Below are 6,810 nucleotides of genomic sequence, written 5' to 3' on the forward strand. Positions count from 1 at the left end.
TTTTGAACGTTGGGCCTAAATTGGTACTTTTCCAAAAAACTTAGGCCTATTTTGATACCTTATCCCTTTATTTTATAAGTTGAAGAATGTCATCAGAATTCTGATTAAAAATAATTTTCTTTAACAAAGTCTCCTTAAAAGCCAAGTCTATGCAATTAAATACAAAAACTCTAGATAATTACTATAATGCACCTATACTGAAATGATTAGGGAATCAAATGTCGGAGGGTTCGGTTTCAAAAGGCGAGACATCGAGATGACAAACCGTACATGACGTATCAACCAGCCGTACATGTGTGACCCCAAATAGGGTATTTCTGCTTCTTAAAATTTAATTCACACACGTGCAGATTATATGACATGCTTTATTCTGCAGTGTTTTGCTTTTCTCCAACAGTCTGTTATAATCATACCACAGTTTATGAACCCTAAATATTAAGTTGTGTGCATGTATTTTCCAATCTTATATACAAATCTCCATTGGAGGCTAGGATTTTCACCCATTTGGGTTTTTTTTTCACCCATTTAGGTTTTTTTTTTTCTTTCAAGTTTAACTTGAGAAATTGCATCTCCTCAGATTAAAACCTTCAATTTCATCGATTTTATACTATCTCTTCATATTCCCCTTCAATTTCATTTGTGCAGGTTAGTGTAACAGAAAAATAAAATTTATCTTAGTATATAGTTCTTATTAAGAGGCTGAGCCTTGCCGCAACGGTAAACGTTGTTGTCGTGTAACCAAGAGGTCACGGGTTCGAGTCTTAGGAGCGGCCTCTTGTGAAATAAATTGGTAGGGGAAGGCTTGCTCCCAGTACACCCTTGTGGTAGGACCCCTCCCCGGACCCTCACTCAGCGGGGACGCGTAGTGCACCGGGCCGCCCCTTTATATAGTTCTTATTATTAGAGGGGCGAGCCTTGGCGCAACAGTAAAAGTTGTTGTCATGTGACCAAGATGTCACGGGTTCGAGTCTTAGGAGCGGTCTCTTGCCAAATAAATTGGCAGGGGAAGGCTTACCCCCACCATTGAAGAATAATGGAGGTTTCAAGCAGCAACATTATTCAGACAATGACTTCATCCAATGTTGTGCCATTAGCTACAAATGACCCTAACAATGACCCCAAGAAGCTCAGAAGGTTAAATATCAGACTCAGAAATATCCGTCTCAGATTGTGAATATAATGAAATTACCGACAGAATATATGTATTTTGCGACACAGTTTCCGTTGGTAAATTTCTTTTCCGAGAATCAAGGACCCTCCTTCACCCTTTTTCCCTCTTCTGTCCGTGTTGGTACGCCTGCAGGACCAAAAGTTATACCAAAAGGAGGGACTATTTAAACAACTCTAGTAGAGATTTTGTCTTGGCTCCGCCCCGTGTTCACTATATTCTACTAGATTCACTACGTCTAAATTAATGTTTTGGTGTTATTTAAGTATTGTGACTTATATATGTTTTTTTCCTTTGGATTCTAGCAAGCTGACAACAGGCCCGTCTTAAATATTTGCGGGGCCCTGTGCAAATACAATCAAGTCTTAATACAAGTTTAAGCTAATACAAGTTTTTTTACTTAAAAAGTGCTATCCTTCTAACACTTTTTGAAGCAAAATCATCAACTAAGTTTTCATATTCTATTTTCTCCAAAAGATCATTCTCCATCGCTATCAATGCCAATCCATTAAGTCTTTCTTGTAACATCGTAGATCGCAAATAGGACTTCAATAACTTCAATTTTGAAAAGCTTCTTTCTGCGGATGCAACAGTCACAGGAATAGTCAACAAAATTCTATATGCAATAATTGTATTAGGAAAACAATCTAAACCTTTCAAAAACATCAAAATATCAATAGGTCCTATTATATCCCGAGGCAAAAGTTCTCTAAGTAACTTTAATTCCACAAATAATTCATTTCCATCAATATCAGACTGCTCATTAAATTTAAGTGCATTTTCCAATTGGATACAAGAAGACTTCAAACTCACATCATTTGATGATTTCAACTTGTGAGAAGTAAATAAAAAACCAAATATAGTTTCATATTCTACATATTGCTCAAACCTCCTATTAAGAGAACTGATGGCTTGATCAACAATGTAAAGAAAGTATTTCACTCTAAATGATTCCTCTGCAGATAGTGGAGTAACTAATGAAGTAGATGGATTCTCATCAAAATATTTTTTTCTTTGAATTTCACGCCTTTGAGGAAATATAGGTTCAATGTTCATTTCAATGGCAATTTCTTTGGCTCTATCCAAGGCATCATAAAAACCAGTTTCTCTATACCCCTTAAAAAAAGAAATCAACCCTTTTATTTTTTCAATAGCCACATCAATAAGCATATCCTTTGATTGTAAAAGCTTGCTAACCAAATTAATTGCACATAATATTTCATACCAAATGATTATTGCAACTAAAAACTCAAAATCACCAAGCTCGTTAGTTGCTAAAGATTTTGCTTCACTTTTTACTTTAGAATCATTATCATTATCTGCTACTTGAAGTAAAGCTTCTCGTATTTCTGACATTTGAAATCTTATAGCTTTAACACTATCAACACGACTCTCCCAACGAGTAGATGACAATGACTTAAGAGTTAATCCTTTTACATTATCTTTTAAAATTTTCCATCTCTTAGTAGAACATGCAAAAATTGTATATATGCGTTGTATAACTCCAAAAAAATCTCTAGCTTTAGCGCACGTGTTAGCCATATCACATAATGTCAAGTTTAGACTATGGCAACCGCAAGGAGTATAAAAAGCTCTAGAGTTTATGTCCAAAAGTTTCTTTTGTACTCCTTGATGTTTTCCTTTCATATTTGATCCATTATCATAACCTTGTCCTCGCACATCAAATATATCAAGATCAAGATTTTTCAATTCATTTTGTAAAACATTAAAAAGCCCTTCACCTGTTGTATCATTCACATTCAAAAATCCTAAAAAAAGATTCCTCAATAGTAATAGGATTTGAAGAGACATTCACATATCTTAACATGATAGGTCCCAATCAGGTTACTCAATTGGCAAAGAAAATATTCTGCTTAGGGTGAGAATTAACCACAGATAATTGTTGAAAGTATTTTTTTCTCCCCCTTATTTAGTTCTAATTCAGAGTTTAAATACAAAGAAATTTCAACTACTATCCCTATTTTCTAGCAGCTATCTCTAAAAAATAGGAAAACAATAACAAATGCACGTTACATAAAGATATTCTACTTGACCTATTATTCAGCAAAACAAAATCAGTTGCTGCTGATTTAATTTATTCAAACCATAAACCCCACTTCTTTTAGAACTCTAAGTTTACTGACCCACTTCAATTCCTTGTAAACGTGGCAGTTCCTAATCAATAAATCGTGGGTTCCTCTTCGTCAATCGTTGAGATCTTCGTGGTCTATCAATACCATCCCGTGGAGCAGGAACCTTGTCCTCAAGGTTCAAATTCACAAATTGATCTTGCACTGCTTGAGCGTCTTCCCATGTGGCATCTTCAGTGGGTAAACCCTTCCATTTAATTAGACTTTCTTCAACTATTTTGGACCCTCTTTTGACCCAACGCGTATCTAAGACAGCTTCTGGCACCAACTGAATTTCACCATCCTCAACAATCGGGGGTAAATCAACACTGGTAGTAATAGCATCTCCTATCTTCTTTTTCAGCAAAGACACGTGAAAAACCGGATGTATACGGGACCCATGTGGCAATGTGAGTTTATAAGCCACCTTACCAATTTTTTCCGCAATTTGATAAGGTCCAAAGAAACGACATGCAAGCTTTTGATAGGCACGTTTAAAGACGGATTGCTGCCGGTACGGATGTAATCACAGGAATACAAAGTCTCCAACTTCAAATTCAACATCTCTCCTTTTAGAATCAGCTTGTTGCTTCATTCGATTATTAGCAGCCTGCAAATTCTCTTTGAGCTGTTTAAGCACCGCATTACGAGTCTCCAAGGCCTGATCAACTTCATGTACATGGCTACTGTTTCCATGATAAAAAGGAATTGTAGGGGATGGGCGTCCATAAAGGGCTTGGAAAGGAGTCATCCCAATAGACACATGATAAGTTGTGTTATACCAAAATTCAGCCCAAGGAAGAAAAGAACTCCATTTGCGGGGCTGTCGATAAGCAAAACACCGTAGATATTGCTCAATGCAGCGGTTGACCACCTCCGTTTGCCCATCCGTTTGCGGGTGATAAGCAGAGCTCATTTTCAATCGAGTACCTGAAAATTTGAAAAATTCTTGCCAAAAACGACTTATAAACAGTGGATCTCGATCAGTTATAATCGACTTTGGCATGCCGTGAAGTTTCACAACCCCTTCGATAAACTTGTCAGCTACAATTTTTGCTGTATATGGATGGGATAGGGCCATAAAATGTGCTGATTTACTGAGTCTATCCACCACAACAAGAATTGAATCCCTACCATGAGAAGATGGAAGACCATCTATGAAGTCCATGGTGATATCATCCCAGACTTCGCACGGAATTGGAAGCGGCTGTAGAAGTCCAGCCGGTGTCAATGTTGCACTTTTAGTCCGTTGGCAGGTGTCACAAGAAGCTACATATTGCTGCACTGTTTCATACATCGACGACCAATAAAATTGTTGTGTCAGTCGTTAATAAGTTCGTAATACACCGGAATGTCCACCAATTGGCGAGTCATGGAATTCTCGTAGCAAACGTTGGACTATGTTGGAGTGGGGTGGTATGACAACCCGATTTTTGTAGCAAACTAACCCATTTCGCCAATTATAGGAACCTCCATCACCACATGTAGCTTGGGCACCAATCTTTTTCATATATGGGTCATCATGAGCTGCTGCTTTAATTGAATCCCATAAATCAGTTTGGGATACAAACAAAGCATTGAGGATTGGGCTGCCTGACATTCGCGACAATGAATCAGCTGCATTATTTTCCCTTCCTGGTTTGTATGTAATTTCATAGTCGTAGCCAAGTAGTTTAGTGACCCATTTCTGCTGTTTCGGTGTAACTATTCGTTGTTCCAGCAGATACTTTAAGCTCTTTTGATCTGTTTGTATGTAGAATCGTCTTTCTGACTTTCTCTTTGTGCATTTTTTAGATTAAGTTCAGGTGGGACGACCTCGACTTCGGCCCCGATTATACATATGTATCGATGATCCAGGAGCAGCAGTGTGTGCTCACCGGCCCCTGCGTGCGGGCATGGTATTTAGGGGATCGAGGCATCACTGGAGTTAGGGACGCTCACTGGACACTGGGTGAGATCCCTGTCTCTATGTTCGTGGTGCGGACCATGCCCTTATCGACCGTTCGTCGGGACTTGACCCGTCGGTTTGTTGGTAGAGCGGTGTGGATTCACGCTGGGGGCCGTGAGCCTTACTTATCTACTCTGCTGAGCGCGAGGGATGCCTCGGCGGCAGCGATGGAGGTGGATCCGGTGGCAGATGTATTTTTGAGGGAGGCTGTCGCGGCAGTCTTCGGTCAGGAGGAGGTCCCGATAAGTGGTTCCACCCCCTTCTTATTTTACCTTTCATTCATGAGATGTTTAGGGGTTTTTATTGTGTGTTTTTTTTTTGCAGGAGGGGTCCTGGAGGAGTGCCCATTTATCTGATTTCTTCGATGGTACTCGAGCTCAGACGCCTGTGTGCGAGCAGCCCTACTACATCGGCGAGTCCTCCAGCGCTGCCCGACCGGAGAGGTCTTCCCTAGGCGTGCCCGTACCAGACTACGGGAGAGATTATGCCACGATTTGCTATGACGAGTCCGGGGCAGCTTATGCGGGATTCGAGGCGTGTCCTCCTATCTTCTCCTCGAGGGTCCCCTTTGATCCCTCAGATGCTTCTCTGACTACGAGGGAGACCTGCACGGATTACGTGGGGCTATCTGGTTATCTCCGAGATCGCCTCAGCTTGCGCTGCACCGATCACCTGGTATGTATCATTATTTTACTTTAGTGTAGTGGAATGTATGCATGTATGTATGATTTATGTTCGTGCCTACGCTGCTTCTTATTTTTATCTGTTTTTCCTTTCTTTTGCTCTAGAGCGATCTGCATGCCCACGAGCGGAGGCAGAGCGAGTTGGTACGGGAGGCCGACGCCCGGGTCGGTCAGGTGTATCAGGAGAGAAATGACCACTGGTCAGGGATGATGCGATGGGAGACTGAGGGTCGCCTTGCCGTCGAGGAGAGGGCGCGCGATGAGTCGATCAGACGCCTCACTACCGAGGAGAGAGCACGGGTCGCCGATGAGAGAGTACGAGTTGCTGATGAGCGAGCGCGAGCTGCCGAGGAGGCACTATCTGCGGAGCGGGCATCACACTTGAGAGATTTTGAGGACTATTGGGATTTCCCTCCATATTAGGCTCGTTATGTATTGCTTTGTAGCTTTCATTATTGCTTTGTAGCTTTTATTGGAGTTTTCCCGCTGTATAGCTGATGTATAGGGAGTGGGGTGGATAGTAGGTAGGCTTTTTGTGAAAAGTAGGATAGGAAATGTATAACTCGTGATTCATATTACCATGCATTCAGTAGATTATGATGATTCCAATCATTCTCGTCAAATATATTCATGCCTTTATTTATTTACAAACAACAGAAATACTTAGTCTCTTATACATTGTTTTTGTAATTGCTCAAGTCATAACTATTGTTACCAGGACCCGCCTTTCGGTTTTCGGATCCCGGCGATTTTTCTCCTCTCCTTTTACTATCCCGGAATTTTTAAATGAGTGCCCTTTCGGGTTTTCACCCATTGGGATTTCCCTTATTGTTGCATAGGTCGCCCTTTGCGGGTTTTCAACCTATCGGGAATTTTTCTTTG

General features: G+C 40.6%; 1 pseudogene; it reads right to left on the minus strand.

The window, feature by feature from the left end:
• Nucleotides 1-1,564: 1,564 nt before the first annotated feature.
• On the minus strand, nt 1,565-2,996 carry LOC136235977 (uncharacterized; annotated as a pseudogene).
• Nucleotides 2,997-6,810: the final 3,814 nt, after the last annotated feature.

This window comes from Euphorbia lathyris, chromosome 7 (genome assembly GCF_963576675.1).
Source record: "Euphorbia lathyris chromosome 7, ddEupLath1.1, whole genome shotgun sequence".
Taxonomy (NCBI): domain Eukaryota; kingdom Viridiplantae; phylum Streptophyta; class Magnoliopsida; order Malpighiales; family Euphorbiaceae; genus Euphorbia; species Euphorbia lathyris.